Source organism: Gracilinanus agilis, chromosome 4 (assembly GCF_016433145.1).
Source record: "Gracilinanus agilis isolate LMUSP501 chromosome 4, AgileGrace, whole genome shotgun sequence".
NCBI classification, from domain to species: Eukaryota; Metazoa; Chordata; class Mammalia; order Didelphimorphia; family Didelphidae; genus Gracilinanus; species Gracilinanus agilis.
In genome coordinates, this window is record NC_058133.1 from 315,705,659 (window position 1) to 315,728,778 (window position 23,120).

The following is a 23,120-nucleotide window of genomic DNA, read 5'->3' on the forward strand; positions in this document are numbered from 1 at the left end:
CTTAGAACCATGTAATTAATCATATGTTTTTCTTCTGCGTTTCTACTCCCACAGTTCTTTCTCTGGATGTGGATAGCATTCTTTCTCATAAGTCCATCAGGATTGTCCTGGATTATTGAGTTGCTATACTATCAATAAGAGATGCAGAGGCCTTCATCTTTGTAAATCCTTCTGTAAGAGTTAAATTAGGTTTTGCCTCAATATGAGAGTTATAAAAGTGGTTGCCATTTATAAAATATTAGCCCCTAAGTCAAAATGACTGTTAGCAGCTTTTATTTACAACAATTTAGAGATTTTGAAAGTGGGAAATGTAGGAAGGAGACAGAACCTTGTCTAGCCTACCACCCTAAGTGCTGCTCAGATAAAGTTCGACTCAGCCCCTGGCAGGGGCTCCCTCAAGTCCCCATCTCCACATGGAAGTCCTGGTGGCATCTTCTGCCAGAAATGCCAGTGGTGTCTTCAGCCAGAGTTCCACCAGTGCAGAAGGACTCCAAGGAAAAGCGAGTGTCTCTTCAGCTCTACTCACCTACACAAAATCCAAGGGAAGAGTCTCTCCAAAAGCCAAGGAAGGAGTGGTCTCCAAGGAACCAGGTTTCTCCAAAAATCAAGGAAGGAAAAGAGAACCAGACCATGTTGGTCTCTTCTTTTATACTCCTTTTTTCCATGTCATTTCCTGTCTCTTCCCCTCTTCACAGAAACCAATTGCAGTCTTTCAATTTGCCTAGCCCTGCCCAAGCCGGGCAGTGCTTGTGGCCTTTGGGGGTGCGAACTAGTAAGTGACTTGTGAGCTCTTGATTTGATTAACTAAAAATATACAAAGGGAGAGTTAATTTTATCTTGACGCTTCTGATATCCAAAAAGAAATCTTAATTGGTGTTAAATTGCCATAAGGATAAGGGCAGATGAGGGTTGCCTATCTTAAACCTTTTATTGGAAATTATTAAATCTCAGCAAATATTTCCTAAACTTTAGTAACATATTCTTTCTGTACTTTTGGTTTTACTAATCACTTATGTTAATTGACTGTCAAAAGCCTATAAAACAGACTGTTATACATCTAAATGAAGTCTTTACCACAGGCTTTGTGTGGTGAGACTTCCAGTTCTAATTTCCCACAGTTAAAGATGGATCTTCTGCTCAAAATGATGGTTCAGATTTCTTAATTTCTTACATTATAAATAGATCCTTTTCCTATTTTTTTTTCCAGATCTCTTTGGAATATATCCATAGTAATGGTATTACTGGATCAAAAGCTATACAGTTTTATAGCCATTTAGGGCATGGTTCCGAATGTTCCAGAATGGTTGGATCAGTTTGTAACTTGGCCAATAGTGCATTAATGTCCCAATTTTCCCATTAATCATTTTCTTTTCTGTCATATTAGCCAATCTGCTAGGTGTGAGGGTCTCATATGATGACACATTGACAGATAACCATTAAGGAGTATTCCCCTTTTTTGGCACAAGGTTATTAAAAGCAAACAAAATAATAGGCACATGAGGAAGACATTAAAGGGATAGGTGATCCAACCCCTACTGTTTATAGTACATTGTATCCAAGGATTCAGACAGAGTCTCATGATGCAGCTGTCTGATTTCTGAGGATATCTATTGCCCTCGTTTTCCCCTTTTTAGGCCTTTCAGAATCATGCTGGCTCTTAGAGCAGTTTCTCTGGCAGATCTGCTTTTCATACTACAGGTTGCTGGTAATGGTTTTCCCTGAAATTGCTTGAAAAATAGATCTTTATGCAATTTAATACAATCATTAAAATTTTCTATCACCTATGGTGGGGTCACACAGTGAGAGTTAAATGAAACCATAGCATTCTAATCCTATTAATATAAAAGACATCAAATTATGAACCTCTGCACTAAAGAATTTACATTTCAGATTCTTTTTGCTCTTCTCTACATTTATCCAATCTAGGTGCTTGCTTTGGAAAACTGCCAATAAAAGAATGAAAGGAAATTCAAAAGAATCTATAAGGATTTAGCCTTTAAATTTAGTTTCTCTAGTTGAAAAAAAAATTGACATATACCTGGTTTCTACAGCTTAATGTTAGAACATGTTCAATGCTTTAAAAACAATTATATTTTACATATATACACATCTGATATAGCTTCATTTCAATTATTTATTCTCTTTATTCACTTAATTATTGGGCATTATTGTTTCTTTATTATTATGTATTCTTATTTATTCAAATTAATCTTTTCTAGCTTTAATCTTCCAATTCCCTCCTCAGAAGGATGAGATTCTACTAAGGATCTTATTTTATTCATGAACCATAGATGACAACACTTTTTGCAAATATGTGGCTTCTATGCCTAAACTTGATGGCTACATAAATGATTTTACCCAAAAGATGTTTTACCCTTCCATTATAACAATAGACTTAGGATGAGGTTCGTAAAAGGTAGGGGAATTATTCCACATTATATCAAATAGGCTGTTACTATCCAGGTACCAATACTATTCAAATAAACCAGATATTATACACCTATAGACTATACAGAAAATGTTTCTGATGAAACTTTATTAAACATTGAAATTATATCCTGGTTTTACATGTTCTACATCATTGTCTAATTGTCAAACTAGTCCTATACTACTCTGAGGTATTTGAAGGACTTCTTTTACATGTACATATAATTAGCAATAGGCAGATATCAAGCCTAAATACTCATTTGTCTAGGGCAGTGATGGGAAAATTTTTAAAGAGGAGGCCAAAGGAAAGGAAATGCTCACATGTCAGTCTGTTTCTAAGGCAACTCTTTTGAAGTTTCATTATATTGTATCCTACTGATTGTATTCGTCAGATTAGGAATAATGTCATATGGCAGGATAGAATATTTCAGGGGGCTGCATCTGGCCCACCAGCTGTAGTTTGCCCATCATTGGTTTAGGGGTAATGAAAGAATTATGATTTCAGGTTGAATAGCTTTATCTTACTAACTAATAGCCTAAATATGTTTCAGCTACAGACTAATAGATAAGGATTTGATATTATGTTGACATAGTTTACTAATTGCCTATCATGATTATACAGAATTGCTATAAAAGGAAAAAGAAAGATATGGTTATAATAAAGGGGAAATGATACCCTAGACTGATATAAATTCCAGGCAAAAGTCATAGAGATAGAAAACTGCATTGACAAAAATTCCATCAGCCAGTCTCATAATCAACATATATACATATATACTGTAAGGGGGGGAGCGGTTTTGGGGTTCAATATATTAAAAGGTAGTTTCCATGGGGAAATCTCCCCAATTTAGGAATAACCTCAAGTCAAAATTGACTTTATAGAAATTTATTTACAATTGAGAAAAGAGAGAGGAAATAAGGAAATAAGAATCTAATACAGTAGGTAAATTACTATGATCCTCTAATTAATCCAGGTAGATCTAATTAACCCTCAGCCAAGAGTCAGAGGGCCAAGACCCGGAGGTGAATGCTTCATTCACAGAGTCTATTAAGGAAGTTCCTTAAGAGGAGTTCAGGAAGATTCAGTCAGTCTTTAAACTCACCACCTCCATGGACCAGAAGAGCTAGAAGACCTCCTTCACCAGCTGCCCTCTTCACCAGAAGCCCCCCTCCAGTGGAAGATGTTCTCTTTTTAAAGGAGTCACTTATGCATCACTTCCTGTGCCTCTGTCCTACTTTGCTTCTCCAATCACAATAGATGCTTCTTATAGTACTGCCTAGGGGGCAGTCAGATGATTCTGATTCTTCACCCTCTCTAGCACACGTGGGTTATGGAACTCCCAGAATTAGAGGTGCTCTCACCTTTGCTAATTAAATCTAAAGATGGGCAGTGTAGATTTAATCTAATTATTACAATACACACATTATACAGACACATTTAGCTCCAGATTACAATTCCACTACAGAAACAAATTTATAATTTACAATTAAACAATTCTATAAGACAAATAAATTTCAAACATTCCCCCTCTGATAGTTAGTCTCTTTCATCAAGGAATAATTTTAAAAGGGGATAAGAATTTCACTTGCTATTAAGAACTTTAATCAAACAAGGAGATTTAAATAGTTCTCTTCAAAACAAAACCAATGCTACCAAAATTAGAAGAGAAGCAACAAATGGGGAAAAAATCTTAATGACAAAAAACTGGACAAAGGTCTAACTACTCAAATACATAAGGAGCTAAATCAATTGTACAAAAAAAATCAAGCCATTCTCCAGTTGATAAATGGGCAAGGGACATGAATAAGCAATTTTCAGAAAAATAAATCAAAACTATCAATAAACACATAAAAAAGTGTTCTAAATATCTTATAATTAGAGAAATGCAAAACAAAACAACCCTGAGGTACCACCTCACACCTAGCAGATTAGCTAACATGACAGCAAAGGAAAGTGGTGAATATTGGAGGGGATGTGGCAAAATTGGGACATTAATGCATTGCTGGTGGAGTTGGGAACTGATCTAACCATTCTGGATGGCAATTTGGGATCATGCCCAAAGAGCACTAAAAAATTGCCTGCCCTTTGATCCAGCCATAGCACTGCTTGGTTTATACCCCAAAGAGATAATAAGGAAAAAGACTTGTTCAAAAATATTTATAACTGTGCTCTTTGTAGTGGCAAAAAATTGGAAAATGAGGGAATGTCCTTCGATTGGGGAATGGCTGAACAAATTGTGGTATCTCTTGGTGATGGAATACTATTGTGCTCAAAGGAATAATGACCTCCAGGAATTGATGCAGAGTGAAAGCAGCAGATCCAGGAGAACATTGTACACAGAGAGAGATAACACTGTGGTTAAATTGAATATAATGGACTTCTCTACTAGCAGCAATGCAAGGATTCAGAGCAAGGCTGAGGGACTTATGAGAAAGAAAACTAGCCACATTCAGAGGAAGAGCTGTGGGAGTAGAAATACAGAAGAAAAACAACTGCTTGAACTTATGGGCTGATGGGGATATTATCAGGGATGTAGACACTAAATGGTAACTCTAGTCCAACTATCAATAATATGGAATTAGATCTTAATCCATGATACATGTAAAACCCAGTGGAATTGTATGTCAATGCATTAATGTCCCTATTTTGCCACATCCCCTCAACATTTATTACATTCCTTTTCTGTCATTTTAGCCAATCTGCTAGGTGGGAGGTGGTACCTCAGAGTTAAAACTATCTCTTTTTACATATGATATAATGATATGAATCGAAAATCTAGAGAGTTAACTAAAAGAATAGAAACTATCAATAATTTTTGCAAAATTATAGGTTATAAAAGAAACATACATTAATCATTAGCATTTCTATGTATCACTAACAATGTCCTGCAAGAAGAGAGAGTAAGAAATAACCCATTTAAATTATTCATAGATAACCCCTTTGAATCTTTTTTAAACCCTTACTTTCCATCTTAGAATCAATATCTAGTATTGATTCCAAGTCAGAAGGGCATTAAAGGCTGTAATTGGAGGTTAAGTGACTTATCAAGAGCCACACTGCTAGGAAATATCTGGGGCCAGATTTGAATCCAAGATCTCCCTGGTTCTCTATCTCCTGAACCATCTAGGTGCCCCTTAAATTTTTAATAATTCATAGATTTAGCTTTATGCCAATAGATCTACTATGGTGTTGTTTTATAGGAGGAACAAATGATACCAAAATTCATATAAAAGAAGTAAATATCTAGAATCTCAAGAAAAATAGTAGGAGAGAAAAAGAATGAAGGAAGCATAATGTTTAAGATCCCAAACTATAATTTAAAGAAGCAATCAGTGTGACCCCTGGGCAAGTCACTTAATCCCAATTACCTAGCCCTTACTGCTTTTCTGCCTCAGAACCATTACTTAGTATTGATTCTAAGACAGAAAGTAAAGGTTTAAAAAAGAAGAAGCTTTCATCAAAATTATTTGGCATTAGGGAAAATATTAGCTAAACAAATCTGTGAAAAAGACAAAATAAGTAAATTCCAAAAGCAATTTCACATTGTATAATTCTTAGAAGGAAATGTATGTTTTATAATCTATAATGTAAAGTTTAAATTCTTTTGAGAGTAATTTCAGGATAAGGATTTTGCCATCTCCCCAGAATCCAAACAACGAACCTGTTTGGTGAAGGCACCATGAAGATGCCTGAAGACCATTCACTGGACCATAAAAAAATCAATTTTGAACTTTGAGTGCAGTTGATTTGAACTATGGGGAGTTGAATGAGTTGAATGCATTTGTTTTGAATGTACACTCTTATGCCAATAGGGGACTGCCCCCAAATTGGCTTTTTGTCAATCCGACTAGTTTTATCCATTTCTTTTATCCCCCAAATTCCTGAAATTTAGAAGTTGACTATGTTTACAGATCCAGCAAAGAAAAAAGGCCAACCCTTTTTTTGCCAGATCTCAGGGAGAAATGTGTGTTTGGAATTCAGGGAGGTGCCACTTAAAAATATCTTACAAACTTCCTGTGGACATGTGGGGAACTTTGAGACTACATTTCCCATTGATCCAATGGGTTTCCAGTTTCTGACGTGATTACGTCAGAGAATGGGAACCAAAGTAGAGCTCGACTTAAATTCGGAGGGTGGGCTTGAGACGGGCTCTTCTTTCGCTACCTGAGTGGGCTCCCGGGGGGCAGAGAGGAGTAGGGAAGGTATGGAAGAAAATGGCGGAGGCGGAATTTGAATAGATTTCTTACAGGCGCATGGTTGATTTATCTCTATCAGCCATGGCAATTAAAATATTAATTTCTCTAGTAATATCAGCCTTTATCATTTTTAATTTTAACAATAAGGAAGATCGGCGGCAGAGGTACTGGGGCACTGGGGCACCGGCATTGTGGGGTTAAGCTGCTCTGACCCTCCAAGGTGGGTCGGGCTCAACTGGCTGGCAGGCGAAAATATGGCGAGCAAAGCCACTCTCCTTTTTTAAAAAATTGCTCAAAAGAGCTGAGCAAGATGGCCAAAAAGAAAGCATGGCTTTTAAGAGGACTCTAAATGCTCTCATTAGGCTATCTGGAAAATTGAGAATTTGAAATCCAAACTTCGTGTGGTTGCCATTAATGTTACGATTAAAAATGATAAAGGCTGATATTACTAGAGAAATTAATATTTTAATTGCCATGGCTGATAGAGATAAATCAACCATGCGCCTGTAAGAAATCTATTCAAATTCCGCCTCCGCCATTTTCTTCCATACCTTCCCTACTCCTCTCTGCCCCCCGGGAGCCCACTCAGGTAGCGAAAGAAGAGCCCGTCTCAAGCCCACCCTCCGAATTTAAGTCGAGCTCTACTTTGGTTCCCATTCTCTGACGTAATCACGTCAGAAACTGGAAACCTATTGGATCAATGGGAAATGTAGTCTCAAAGTTCCCCACATGTCCACAGGAAGTTTGTAAGATACTTTTTAAGTGGCACCTCCCTGAATTCCAAACACACAACATAACTATCCAGTGTTTGACAAATCTCAGAATATAAATTCATGGCTGAAGGATTCTCTGGTTCACCTGGAGCTGCTGGCAAAACTGGAAAACAGGTAAGCGTTAGATTTAGCCAATATTCTTATATCATATAATAAAATTCAAATGGAAACATGATTTAAGAATAAAAGATCATATCAGAAAAAAATTAGTGAATAGTAGACACCATTCACAACTATGATTAGCAGGAAAATTCTTAGCAAAAGAAGGCATAAATCAAGGTTACGTAAGAGATAAACGAAACAATTCTTATTCCCCAAAATTCAAGTTTTGCAGAAACCTAATCAGAGCAAGTGAAATAAGAAGACAGACTACTAAGTAGGGGAAAATATCTAAATGAAACAAATCTAACAAAAGTCTGATATTTAAGAATTTTAGGTAATTGACATACATAAAGAAGACTAAGAGCCATTTCCTAATAGTAGTAGTTAAAGGAGTTGAATAATTTTCAGAGGAAATTCATACTACCAATAATCATGTGAACAAAGAATCCATAGATTAAAACAATTCTGACATCTTATCCCCATTATGATAACAAAACTGATCAAAATGAAACTCATGAGCATTGGAGGAGCTATGGGAAGTTAGGCATACTATTGGAAGAGTTGTAGATTTGTTTGATCATTCTGGAAAACAATTTGAAATTATGAGTGAAAACTCACCAATCTTCTTATACCTTTTGATCCAGCACTTACTCTATTGGGCAGGTATCCTGAAGAGTCAAAGACAAAAGAAAGCCTGCATAGTCTACCTTTGGAACCAGTACATGGGGTGTGCCTGAAGGATTAACACCTTTGGTGTGAGGCCTTGCCACACCATTTTCAAAGCTGTTCGCCCACCTTTGATGTTCAGCTTTCACCCAAGTCTCACATTTGGCTCCAAGAAGCTGTATAACATGAACAGCAGACAAACCTTGGTAAAGCTCTCTCATCAGGTAGGCTAACCCATGTTAAGGGTAACTAATAGTTCTCAAACTAGTTGGTTAGTTAAGGGGATTTATCCCCCCAACAAGTGAAGACTTCCTCCCTAAAGGAATGGGCAGATGAAAGCAATATGTTCCGATATCCATAAAGGCAGCTGAAGCAGGTGATATGGAATATTTAGGGTTTGGTCAGATATAGAAGATGTTAAGATCATCCACTTCATCCCAGGCCATCATCAGTAAGCCATCTTGACTTTTGCCTTGCCACTTGTCTTCAGTGATTCTGGAAGAGCTCTTAAGTGAGAAATAGACAATAATCTGCATAAATGTGTTCATATTGATGTCATTAACAAGAGGGGTCTAGAAAAGAAAAAAAAATTTAAGATATAATGTAATGACTATGGCATACTGTCAGTAAAAGCGATAGATCAGGAAATTAATTCTAAAATGTGACTTTTATTCTAGGAAGGATAGTTTAAATTTATTAAATAATTTTAAAGCCCCAACTGAATGTGCTGATTAATCTTTAAATCTTATACAGCTAAGAGTTATATTTATCCAAACTGAAGAAGAGATGGGATAATTCAAAGGATAAAATGAAGTTAATGAGGGCTACGTAAGTCTAATCAGTTTTCTCCCTCATTTGGCATGGGAGAATAACACTTTAAAAAATTGTGTACCTCTTTCTTCCAGTTTTAGCCTAAGAAAATAAACATATGAAAGAGTTAAGGGAGAGGAGAAGCTAAAGGAGAAACAAAAAGGCAAACAGGTATTCCCTTGAAACTACATCATCTTCCCTTGGGCACTAGATCATAGATGTAGAGATAGAAGAGACTTTAGAAAGTTCTAACTCCCTCAGTTTATAACAGGGAGTCTGAGGAAAAGAACTGTGGAATAACTTGCTTAAGATCATTCAGTAAATGATAGAGCTGGGATTTAAAAGTAGACTTTCATTCTCCTCCACCCAGTTCACTTTCTTGCATTTCTTACTTCCAGTACAGGAATTTATATGAGGTCGTTCCTTTAAAAACAAGGGGTTTCCCACTCTTGTCCTATACAACCTGTCTCATTGTGAGAATGATATTGGGGGAAGTGAGAAGGGCAAGGATCTCTGAATGATTGATGAAGTTTGTGGTTTGTTGTTATTGGGGGGACAAGCAGGCAAGGAACCAGATCTGTGATTTGATCAGTGTGCTCCAGTGACCAAACTCTCTCACCAGCGCAGATCAGACCCTATTCTTCAATTTGTGGTCTTGCAAAGCTTCCTATGACACTGAGAGATTGAACAATTGTTCCACTCACATAGCCAATTTGTATCAGAATCTGGAAGAGTCATTCCCCAAGTGATAAATATTAGAAGGATTTGATCAGTTAGTAGAAAAATAAGGGGGAAAAAATCTAACCTATTACTAGTCATATGAAAAAATGTTACAAATCCCTAATAATTAGAGAAATGAAAATTAAAGCATCTCTGAAATCCTATCTTACATTCCTCAAATTAGCATGCCAAAAAAAGAGAATGGCAGATGTTGGAGGAAAATAGATATTGTTGATAGAGCTGTCAATTACTGGTCCAGCCATTCTAGAAAGAAATTTCAAACTATGCCCCAAAAGCCACTAGGCTGTGGCTTTAACTCTTTGATATCTTTAGGCCTCTATTAGACCTATATTCTTTTTTTTTTTTTTAAACCCTTGTACTTCAGTGTATTGTCTCATAGGTGGAAGAGTGGTAATGGTAAGGGTGGGCAATGGGGGCCAAGTGACTTGCCCAGGGTCACACAGCTGGGAAGTAGCTGAGGCCGGGTTTGAACCTAGGACCTCCTGTCTCTAGGCCTGACTCTCACTCCACTGAGCTACCCAGCTGCCCTAGACCTATATTCTAGAGCAGTAATGGGCAAACTTTTTAAAGAAGGGGCCAAAGGAAAGGAAATGCTCATCTGTCAGTCTATTTCTAAGGCAACTCTTTCAAAGTTTCATTGTATTGTATCCTACTCATTGTATTCATCAGATTAGAAATAATATACCACAGCTGGATAGAACATTTCAGGGAGCTGCATTTGGCCTGGAGGGTAGGGGGTGGGGGATGCTATAGTTTGCCCATCGCTGTTCTAGAGCAATGATGGTGAACCTTTTTAGAGATAGAGTGCTGAGCCCCATCCACCCCTTATCCCACACAAGGGAGAGAGAAAGCACTTCCATTGGGCTTGTGGACAAAGGGATGGGTGATGTGAAAAAATGTTATCAGACATGGTAGAGAAGGGGAGGGAAGCAGTTCTACCCTAATCCCTCTGCCTTTCTAGTAATGAACTTTGGGAATGGGGGACTGGGAGTGGGAAGGAGTGTGGGTAGCTGAATGGCTACAGAGAGTGCTCCTCATGCCATCACTGACACTCATGCCATAGGTTTGTCATCACTGTTCTAGAGTAATGAGCTCAAACTAAAATAGAAACTGGGTGCTAAACCATTTATAAGGATCTCTGAAGGCTACATATTTACTTAGAAAAACACAAAATACCATTATCTGTTTTATTGTACATTTACTTATTTAGTTAAATATTTCCCAATGTTACATTTGAAAATTAAGGTAAACTGAGAGACAAAAGTTCTTGTGTGAGACAGAATTGAGTGAGACAGAATTCAGCTTACAAAGACTAGTTTGTTACCTTTTTTTTGATTGAGGACTTTGTGACAAGTTTGGGAGGGAGACTGTTGAAGAAAGGGCAATAAATATGGTGGTTGCTCCCCTTACCTCATCTGAGCTGAGTTGGAAGAAGCTACAACCCAGTCACAGGTGTTTTAGATTGTGGGTCAGGGCCCAGTGTGGGGCCCTGACAGGGGAGCAGGAAGGAGCCTTGTGTTGGGAACTTTTATATATTGCCCATTTGCTGCCTGGTCAGTCGGCACTTCTTAGTCTATCATTAAAGTAATCTCTTTTATGAAGGGAATAAACAACTGCCTCATTTTACTCCTACATTCTGATTCTAGGTTTTGTTCATTTGAGTGAGTGGGACACTAGTCATCATTTTTTATCTCACACAGTTCTGAACATAATTTATTAATTAGGCAAGTGGTAACCAATATTTTGGGTCAATGGCCTCTCTGACCAAAGACATTGAGTGAGGGCTGACTGGATCTTTTATAACCATCAGCAAAATGACAGAGCAAAATCTCAGGCAACATAGATGTGTATTCTTCTAATTGACTGTTGATAACATAGTCAGAATTGAGATTATATCATCTGAACCCCATCTTCTGAAACCCTTTTAACCATACTCTCAAAGGTCTGGGAAGGGCACTCTTTTTTTATGTTCAATCCCAGCCCTTAAATGCATCAGGTAAAAATTGCTCAACTAAATGCTTTAAATTCATTCATTCCTCCAGCCATTCCTATTATAGCATGAATCTGAGCCCTTCACTCTCCTTATTGCTTTAATCTGGGATGTTCTTCAATTTATCAAAGCCCTTTTTAACATGTGGTACCCAGAATTATACTCCAGATAAATCTTCTTTAGGGAAGAGCTCAATAGAAATGTCATGTCTCTCAAGTCCCACATGTCTCCATAGACATATTCTCTACACATTTTTAGTACAAATGATAATGTGAAAATATTCTGAGGGCTGCTTTCTTGCCATGAATAGCCAAGGAACTGGTACTAGGTATTGATGAAAAAACTTCTAATGGGCTATGGAGTTAGAAAAACCAATGATTCAAAAGGTGCTGAATCAGAATTGAGTGTGCATAGAGGAGTGATAGCCTGCCCACCCCTCAGTTGCTTTTATTTGGTAGTTTTAGGTAAAGGGGACTGTTTTGAGCTGCCAGGTAGAGAAAGGGTAGTTACTTTCTTTCTCAGCCACTATGAGTCTGCATGTGATGTCTCCATTTTTTTTGGCATGAGCTCTCCCCTGACTTTGGACAAACAAGTATTCCAAGAAGGGAATGTTCAGGAAACCTTGCAGGTTTGGGAGATCAAGGAGTACCATTAGAGGTCCCAGTGGCAACTGGCATCAATAGCAGAGTCCACTGAAAGCAGTAGCAACAGCAGTAAGGAGTTGACCAAGCAGCAACCTTGAGAAATATATGTAGGCAATATCCTTTTAATAGCTCTAAAAGTTCTATCATCCATCAGAGGAAGTGGCAGTAGCTCAAATGCAGTGAAATGGCTAGAGAAATTATTAACTATATTCAGCAACAGCTTCAGGGGTTGTGACCCATTGTGATGGAGAGAAGTATAGGGTATAGAATCTAGGAAGGCACTAGTCCTCAAAGCCAAGAAGAGAGCTACTTGTAAAGGGATCTTCACGAGGGTTCCACAAAAGAGAAAAGAGATTTTCAAAAACAGGAGTCAAGGGGGCAGCTAGATAGCTCAGTGGATTGAGAGTCAAGTCCAGAGACTGGAGGTCCTGGGTCCGAAAATGGCCTTAGACTCTTCCCAGCTATGTGACTCTGGGCAGGTCACTTAACCTCCATTGCCTAGCCCTTACCACTCTTCTGCCTTGGAAGCAAAACACAGTATTGATTCCAAGATGGAAGGTAAGGATTGAAAGAAAGAAAGAAAGAAAGAAAGAAAGAAAGAAAGAAAGAAAGAAAGAAAGAAAGAAAGAAAGAAAGGAAGGAAGGAAGGAAGGAAGGAAGGAAGGAAGGAAGGAAGGAAGGAAGGAAGGAAGGAAGGAAGGAAGAAACAGGAATCCAGAGGTAGGGTTTGGTTATAAAGAGTCCTCTTAACATGTACCTCTCTACTATCTCACTTCAAATTCGAACTTACTCTCCCCAGAGACTGTGTATGTTATAGTGCTTTTTTAATTAAAAAAGTTTATTTTAACAAAAAATTTCCATATACATTTTCCAAAGTTATGTGATCCATATTATCTCACTCCCTTCTTCCCTTCTTCCCTCCCCAGCAATTCAATCTGCATTATATATGCATTATCATCCAAAATATATCTCCATATTATTCATTTTTGTAAGCAGATAATCTTATAGAACCAAAACCCCAAAACATGTACCCAAATAAACAAGTGATAAAGCATATGTTTTTATCTGCATTTTTATTCCAACAGTTCTTTATTTGGAGGATGATAGCATTTTTTTTTTCCATTAAGTCCTCAGAATTGTCCTGGATCATTGTATAGCTGTTAGCAGCAAAGTCTATTACATTCGATATTTCCACAGTATTGCAATTACTATATATATAATGTTCTCCTGGTTCTGCTTATTTCATTCCGAATCATTTCATGTAGGTCTTTCCAGCTCTTTCTGAAATCATCCTATTCCCCATTCCTTACTGCACAATAATATTCTATCACTATCATATACCACAATTTGTTCAGCCATTCCCCAATTGAGGGGCATCCCTTTAGTTTCCAATTCTTTGCCACCACAAAAAGAGCAGCTATAAATATTTTTAATGATAATCAGTTAATCAGTTATGTGGAAGATGGATTGGATAGAGAGATTTGAAAAGGGGAGGCTTTAATTAGAAGGCTGTTGCAGGAGGCAATGAGGGTCTGAAATAAAATAGTAGCTAGATGAATAGAAAAAAGGGACACAAGGGACAGATGTTGGGGAGATAGAAATGGCACAATTTGGCAATTGATTAAATGTGGGAAATGAGAGAAAGTAAAGAGTTAGGATTACATGTCAAGAATATGTTGATAAGAGAAGTCTTGGAAATTTTGTACATTTGTGGGGAAAGATAGAGGTTTGTTTTGGATATGTTGAGTTAGGAATGCCCATGGGACATTCTAGTTTGAAATGTCCAATAGGCAGTTAGTTAATAACTCCTGTAACATCAATGAGTTTCAAATTTAGGAAATTAAAACTTGGAGCAAAAAGGACAAACCTATACCTAAAGAATATATCTAAAAATCCATGAATTTGAATTTCCTGGACCCTCTACAATAATGCAAACTCAAATCTGTATAGTACTTTAATGTTTATAAAACATTTTCCTTATATCATCTTTATGAGGTAGATAGTACAATTAACCCCATTGTACAGGAGAGAAAACAGTCTTATAGAGGTTGAGAGTATTCTCTATGATTACACTGCTAATTAAATGTTAGAAGCAGGACTCAAAACTCTTCATTCCAATTGTCTGGTTACCTCTGTCTGAAGATCTTTTATCAACATCTCAGATTCAAAATGTACCAAAACAAAGCCACTATCTTTCTTTCTCCTCCAAAACTATTTCTCTTCTTGAGATGTTACTTTATTGTTGATGGCACCATAATACTGACAATTCTTGCTTTACATAAGTGAATTGTTTTACAGACCTCTATGTAAAACAATTTTTACTTAATACAGAGTTTTGGGGAATTGGGGAAGAGAGGAAGGGAGGCAGGAAGGGGGCAGCTCACCTGTGGAGAGAAGGGACATACGGTTCATGGACATGGGTGGGGTGGGACTGGGATAGAGAACACTGAACAGGAGGAGAAACACTGGTGTGAGTTGGAAGACAGGTTGAGGAATTTTTATTTTATTTTATTTCTTGGTGGGTGGGGAGTAGCAGAAGGGAGAAATTGAAAGATAAAGAACAGGATGTATTGTACATTAAAGTTAACATAGGTATTACATTAAAGTTAACATAGGTGTTTGTTTTTTTGGGCTGTGTATTTCTTTCAAAATTATTTTCTTAAAAGCAAATTGGCATACATTGAAAAAAGATACAAGTTTAAATCGTTATTAACTGTAATTCTGATGAATAACCCTCACTAGACTTCATTTTCTTCATCTGCAGAATGAGTTAACTGTATTAGATAATTAAGGGTCTTCCATTTCTGACACTATAATTTTGGCTCTAAGCTATCCTTTTTAGCCTTATTTCCTTTTATATTCTCTTCCAAGTAGTTGGAATGCCATCTTGTTCTTTTTCACTTTTGTTTATGTGATCTCCTATCCCATAAGGGATTTCTGCCTGTTCTTTAAAGTATGGAACCACTACTTCCTCCATCAAGCTGCTCTCTTCCTTTCTTGAATTTCCATAACATTTCTTTTGTAACTTAATTTAGCTTTCACACTCTTTGGTGTAGAAGTCTGTGTAATTATAATGTCTAATACCCCACATATCTTAAGTGTGATGAAAATTGTGTTTTTTAGGGTGAAGAAGAAAGCTGGACTTGTGGTATGAATAATTTAGGGAACTCATCATCAGTAAAAACTAGCAATTCCTTTTTATTGTTTTGGCTGCCTGGTGCAAATAAAACTAGTCTAGAAGGACATGAATTCAAGTCTTAGTGATTTCAAGGCTATCTCTCCTATTCATTACAGCATCCACACACTCTTCTCATGTAGGTGTCTAATAAATTGAAGCCTTGCTTGTAACCACTCGATAACAGTGTGATCTAGGGCTGGACTTAGGAGATGATAGCAGGCCTTCTAAACCTACTTCAGATATATGCTGTCTAGGGATGGAGTGAGGAGAGATAAACCACCTTAGTTTCCTCATCTGCAAAAATGGGTCAGGATTATTGTGTGTCAGAGATAGAAATTGCAATAAAGTGTTTCAAAGCTTTATTTTTTTTAAAGCAGTGACATAGCAATAAAACAGTTAAAGCTTTAGTTCAGTCAAATCAACGAGTATTTATTAAGAACTCATTACATAGCAGGGATAAGTCTAAGCACATACTAAATTCTGGGAAACAAAAGAAAGCCAAATACAGTCCTTGTTCTCACCAAGTTCATACTCTAATGTGGAGACATCACCCAAACAACTATGTACAAGAAAGATGCATATGAAGATTATCTTTCATAACTTTACTTAGCTTTCACATTCTTTGGTGCAGAAATTTGTGTAATTCTAATCTTTCATCCACAATACATCTTAAGTGTGATGAAAACTGTGCTTTGTACATTTAAAAATATATATGTAATATATAGAGAATAGATAATTCACAAAGGGAAAGTATCAAGATTAAGGAGAATTTGGAAAGGCTTCTAGCAAAAGATGAGAATTTAGCTGAAACTCTAAGGAAGCCAGGAGGCAGAAGTGAGGAGGGAAGAGAACTCCAGGCATGAAAGACAGCCAGGGGAAACTAACAGAAAAAACAACACATGGAGTCAAGAAATGGAACATCAAGGTATTTTATTGGATACAAGAGTATATTGGTAAGGCAACTAGGTGGCTCAGTGGATAGCCAGGTCTGGAGATGGATGAGTCTGGGGTTCAAATATGGTCTCAGATACTTCCTAGCTGTATGAACCTGGTAAGTCACAACCCCAATCACCTAGCCCTACCAGCTCTTCTGCCTTGGAATGGATTCTAAAATAAAAGGTAAGATTAAAAAAGAAAGCATAAGGGTGAGGGAATAAGGTAGGAAGATTCAAGGGTATAGAGAGCTTTAAAAAGTCAAATAGAGGATATCCAGTGATCCTGGGGACCAGAAGAAACCACTGGAATTGACAGAATGAGGTGGAGGAACAAGATCAGGCTTGATATTATGAGATCAGTTTTACAATGGAATATAAGATGGACTGGAGTAGAGAGTGAATTATGGCAGGGAGGTCAATCCAAAGAAGGTCTCCACTAGAGGGATGAGTGTCAGCTGAGAAAAGATTGATATATATACGAGATCTTTTGAAGACAGAAAGTAGAAGATAGGACTTGGCTACTAATTGGACATGGGAGTGTGAGAGAAGTGAAGGGTTAAGGTTGTGAGACTGAGCGCCTGGGAAGTGGGTGGTTGGTTACGTTAAGGAATCTGGGAGAATTTGGGGAGAAAAGATAATGAGTTCAGCTTTGGATTTCACATTGAAGTTATCTATGGGGTATTTAGTTTAAGATGTCCAATAGACAATGGGAGATGTGATACTCGAGAACAACTGAGAGGTTAGAGCTAGATAAATAGATCAGAGAACTGACAGGTTAAGAGATAATTGAATATGTGGGAGGTGAGGCGACCTCTAAGTGAAACAGGCTAGAGCAAGAACGCTCTCTCTATACCTCTATAAAAAGCTGAGTCTAACAGAAAACTCTCAAATGATTAATGTATTAGGATTCTTTCCCCTTCATTTAAATAATAACCTAATCTTTGAGGGTTAAGGTGCTTCCGAATATCAAACCCCCGTTAGAAACAGTGATCATAGGAGATCAGCGGGTTCTTTTCATTTTACGATTGATGGCACAGAGACCCAGGGAGGTGGAGAGACTTGCCCACAGGGTTCCACAGGTAAGTGGTAGAAAGCTAGGTCCCAACCATTCCAACAGCTGTTCCCTACACCACGCTGTCTTCCCCAAACACTTTGTAACCTTGGCCTTTTTTCCTCCGTCACTAAGAGAAATACATTATTCTACCCACCCGCTACGGTCCTTAGATTCTTAAAAAGATACTGACTGCGGAGAGCTGGGGAACCAGCACTCCCCGCCTCCCCAGCCCAAGAGCTCTTCCGAGCAGCAGCTGCCCACGCGGCGGCCGGAAGCGCGGAGCTCGGGGGGCTCTCGAGGCAGCTGCGCCGTGAGGCCTGGGCGGCCAGCGCGCGGGGCCTCCCTCCTCCTTTCCCTCCCTCCCTTCCTTTCTTAGTCGGAGCCGGTGCTGGCGCTGCTGCGGAAGCAGCCAGCGGCGGAGGTGTTCACTGCTGCATCTGAGGGAGGCGGAAGCCCCGGCCCGGGCCTGTGGGGGAGGAGCAGCCGCCCGAGACGAAACCCACCCCGCCTCCACCCCTGCCCACATGGACTGCCCAAGAGGCCGGAGTTGATGCATTGTAACCAGGCGGGGAGAGCCAGTAGTCAGCGGGCGGTGGCTTAGAGGCCTGAGCGAGGGGCCAGGGCTGGGGGGCGACTGAGGGGAGCACGTAGCTTTCGCCACCTCAGCGCAGCTGCTACTCCTGCCGCCGCTGTGGCCATTTTACTGGCCGGCCTAAGGGCACAGACGAATCTCCCGGCCCGAGCGCGCGCTGCTCTCGCGGTCTTCGCCTCCCCGGGGCGCTCGCCTGGGGCCGAGGAAAGGGGGCTTTTCCGGCGGGGTCGGGCGCGGTGGAAGCCGGAGCCAAGCCAGGCCTGGGTGCTATAGCACCACCCGCTGTCGGGGCCGGGGCCCAGGTCACAGAACACATCTCCCGAGGACGGTGCGTTGGTCGCCTCAGCTTAGCCGGACTGTGGAGGTGTAGGAACCGGTGGTGGGGCTGAGTGGTCGGGCCGGGACCTGCGACGTGGCTGCTGCACTGCCGGGTGGCGCGGCCTTTTCCCCACTCCTGTTCGGCGCGGCGGCGGTGAAGACGATGATGGAGTAAGGAGGAGACTGTGGCCGTGGCGGCGGCAGTGGTGCTGGTGGTGGTGGTGGTGGTGGAGGAGGAGGAGGAGGAGGAGGAGGAAGAGGAACATGGCGGCCGGCGGCGGCAGCGGCGGCGGCCCCGGCAGCGCTGCTCGGGATGGCCGCTTTCTGGAAGGTGGGTGTAAGTGTGTCTGTGTGTGAATGCGTATGTGAATTTGTGTCTGTGTGTCAGTGCGTGTGTGTGTTTGTGTGGTGTGTGGGCGCGGGGAAGTTGGAAGGGAAACGTGGCCTCCAGGGGCCCGGGCCTGGGAATGCCACCCTCCGCTTCAGCTCCCATCCTTTCCCGAGCTCAATTCCTGCCTCTTGAGGAAATGTGTTGGGAGGGCGAGGTAGGCCCAGAATGGGACATTGAGGAGCCTACTGGGCTCGGGGATCTGGGCTCGGGCCTGCAGCCCCCCTGGAAGGCCAGCGAGGCCTGGGGGAGGGGAAGGGACGTACAGCCTGGCTGCTGGGTGGAGCGGTAGGACTAGCTAGAGAAGGCTCTGTTCGATTTGGGGGCGATGTGAGGTTAGAGACTTGGAGAGAAACCTTTGGCAATGAAGTTTCATCTTTAGGGTGGACCACCGGCTTGAGGGAGGGTGGGGTGGGACTGGTTTTCTGGTTTGCTTTGTTTTTGATGGAAAGTTTCGTAGTGTTTGGGTTGTGCTGGAGGGTAGTTGTTGAAAGGTGGGGGAGGGGAGAGGTGAATTGTTTTGGCAAAATGGGATTTTTTTTTGTTTGTTTGCTCTCGTGCTTCAGCCCTGCTTCGTTTCTTTGTGAAATGTTTGTTTTACATTTTTTAATTAAATGCTTCCTTAAATGAGAAGGGATGGAGGCAACAGAATACTGTTAGAAAATAACTAGCAAAAGTCTCCATAACAAACTGGCTGTACTTTTACATTTAAGTTGGTTACCATGAGAAAAAAATACCTACAGTAAGTACAGGAAAACATTTATTAAAAATAAACATTCTCGTTTTTTATAGTCACCTTCAAACTAAATTCATTGTATCTATGGGCTAAGTGACAGAAAATGGTACTTAGTGTTTTACTTAGATAATTTGGTTTACACTGATAACTTTTAGATGAGATAGTTTTCTTTCCCCATTGGTTAAAAAAAACATTGAAAGTCAACTTCATGATTCATATGATTTTGTTGTATTTTGTTTTTATTTGCTGAGCCCATCATTAACAATGGTTTTTAAACCAAAGTGTCCATTTAAATTTAAATAAGGGGAGATATTTTTAAGTATTTGAGGATGTGAGGGGAGAAGACATCATTTTTGAACCTTTTTTTTAAAACTTGACTTCAATTCAACATTAGATTTTTAGTTTGTCAAGTCAGAATTGAATCATGGTAGATTATTATTAACCTTTAGAAGAGTAATGAAAATATCTTCAGTTTCATAGTAAGGGTTTAGAGAAAGCTAATGAATTTTCTTAATTTAGTTTTTTCTAAGATGTTTTTTGGTCAAGTTGGTTACTAATCAAGAGATCTGAATGTTGGCCAAGTTTTGTCTCTTAAGTCTTTGCTATATGCTCATTATGGTGTTTTTGTGATTAGAGACTTGAATGATAGTTTTATGCTGTACCTTGAGACAGCAGTATTGAAATTTTATGCTTTACTGGACAGCAGGGTTCTGTAGATATTAATAGATTCTATGAAGATAACTGACATAGATTATTCAAGATGTGAATGTTCATGTTAAAGGCAGAAATAAGTAAGAAACTTAGAATTATGACAAATTAAAAAATCTAAAGGAATTATTGATGATCATTTTAATTTCACATTAGGTGTTAGCTTTAGCTTCTTTCTTAGCCTACTTGATATTATCACCTTTGAGTGAGTAGAAAAAAGGGGAAGGAGAGAATATTAAGTGCCAGGCATTATGCTAAGCACTTATACATTTGATATGGAATTAGTTTCACCACATCTTTATACACTGGGCCTTATTGGAACTGCTGACATTGAAGAATATTAAAATTTTTATAGCCTTTTTATAAAGTACTTCATCATCTCATCTCATTCTTGTAACATTGAGATATGAAATAAAGTAGGTATTACTTGGTGGAGAAACCCAAGGAATGACAATCAGGGGACAATCACTGGATGACCAAATGGGATTAGAGACTGAAAAGCAAACTTTCAAATTTCAAATATTTTTATATGCTGTATACACATGTGATAAGAATTGTATGCTTATTGGCTATCATAAAAATGGAAGTTTATAAAGTTGCATTATTGATAGTTACAGTTGTAATAAATTTCCTCAATCTTTTCCCCTCCTTTTCCAAGTATAGATACCTTGGAAACTTTCTAAGTGAAATAGCTAGGGTAGAAGGAAATTATTAAAATAGTCCCATACTTTTTAAGATCATGTTAATAGTATCCTAAAATTATCTTTTGGATTCTTCTTATTCTTCATTTCATTTGAATTCTTCCTCTGTTGATTCCTTTGGGTTAGTACTATTTACATCTGGTTCTATGCTATCTAGAGGTCCTTGCCTCTTCCTTCCCTTTTCTTTAATTCTACTTGTTGATGTTCTTGGGAGCCTTCTGTATGGGGCCTATTGTCCTTTTCCTCTTTGTCCTTTCCTCTCTTAACTTTCTAATCCCCCTCTTTTTGTTCTTTATGGCCCCAAATAAAGATATTCTGAAGTATACATACTTTTGTTTCCTTTTTCTCACAGAAATTGCATCTTGCTTTAACTGTTCTTTATTATGGAATCATATGTTTAGAGCTGGAAGGAAACTCAAGTCATTTAGACCAGCTTTTCCATTTTGCCAGTGAAGACTGAAGTCATGAAAGAAAGATACTTGTTCAAGGTCACACATCTAAGTGATAGAGCTGGGTACTTACTCTTAACTCCAATTCCATTACCATGTTACCTTAACTTTATTGTTGTTCATTTCCTTAGTCTTGTCTTGACTCTGTCTGTGACCCCATGGACCATGGCTATCCATAGGATTTTCTTGGCAAAGGATACTGGAATGGTTTGCTATTTCCTTCTTCAGTGAATCTGGTGGATCCTTTTGTCAGGCTATCAGAGATTAAGTGACTTGCTCAGGGTCACACAGTTAGGAACTATCTGAGACTGGGTTTGAACTCATGTCTTCTTGACTACAGACTCAGTGTGCTTAACCACCAAGCCACAGCTGATTCTGCAGTTACAACTGCCTCTGTCTTAGCTCCATGCCACCCTCTAATCGCCTTCCCTCCATTAATTCCTGAAATAATTTCTGTCCTGTAAAAGCCCAGTTCATTTCCGTATATTCCTCTGAATGGATGTTACCTGATCAATTTAGTTTAGCATCTTGAAGCATACTTTTGTTTCCTCTTTAATTGCTTCTTCCTCAGGCTTGCCTGTCTTTTTTGGTGATGTAATTAGAATTTCACACTCTGAAAGAATCTTACTCCCTTATACTCATATATTGGAATCTGAACTCATTGTTTCCAAAGATCTTTTCAAAAGATCATTACAACCCATTCAGGCCAGGCTGATTTCTCTCAACATTGGAGTAGTGGAACTCTGGCTATACACTTGTATTCCCTTACTCTGGTCGGTTTACCAGGCCATTTTCTCTTCTTGTCATACAATTCCTTGATGTCCTCAACTTTGGTTCTTTAGAGTCCTTCATCAGTTATGTATTACAGTGGGCTCATATCTACCACACACCTCTTCATTACTTTCTATGTGACTCAGATTTTTAGTGGAAGTAGTGTTTCATATCTCACTTCCACTCAATAACAATAGTAAAAATGTATGTTAGTATTGAAAAGATGGATCTTTGCTTTGACAATGTTTGTGGGATCTGTAGGAGAATTTTGCAATTTCCCAAAAGCAATCCAACCAATTTTTCTCTTCAGTTTGAACTCAGATCATCATCTTTCTGTATTGCTTATTCCAGACATACACATTATTAGACAGACTTTATAAGTTTTCAATTCAGATACATGTAGAAATCTAGGCAATCAACAGTCTTCTTCTACTTGGTCTTTCCTTTGGGAATGTTCAGGCCAGAGTGTCATCGATCTGTACCTGAAGGCTCTGCATTGACCTCCTAATATCACCTTTATTTTACAAATGAGGAAACTGACCCATAAGAGTAAAAAGATTTATTCAGCCATATGTATACTGCTGACAAATTCTGGGTCTGGAAATAGTCTTTGTAACTTCCAGATTGTTCTTGATCTTGGGAAATTTATATTAATTACATCTTATCCTTAATTCTAACTCAGAAACTGTTTTTGAATCAGTTTTATCTGACTCCTTGTGCTTTTTGAAAGAAAGGCAGCAATCATTCTGAGAATTCTGGCCAAAGAGTCAGAAGTAATTGGATTTGATCCCAGCTATGACATTAATACATTTTTTGACCATTTATGAGTCATTTAACCCTTATGGAGCCTTGGTTTCCTCTATGGCCGTGATGGCAAACCAATGGCACACATACCAAAAAGAGTATGCAGATCCCTCTCTTGTGGGCACAGGAGCTGTCA

At 39.0% G+C, this 23,120-nt stretch overlaps 1 protein-coding gene across 1 annotated transcript in view; it reads left to right on the forward strand.

Annotated features, from left to right (window-relative positions):
• The first annotated feature begins 18,702 nt into the window (after positions 1–18,702).
• SENP6 (SUMO specific peptidase 6) overlaps positions 18,703–23,120 on the forward strand; it is a 92,872-nt gene continuing 88,454 nt past the window's right edge. The window contains exon 1 of the mRNA XM_044676118.1: positions 18,703–18,758. The gene's annotated coding sequence lies outside the window, so the exon portion shown is untranslated. The remainder of the gene's footprint in view (positions 18,759–23,120) is intronic.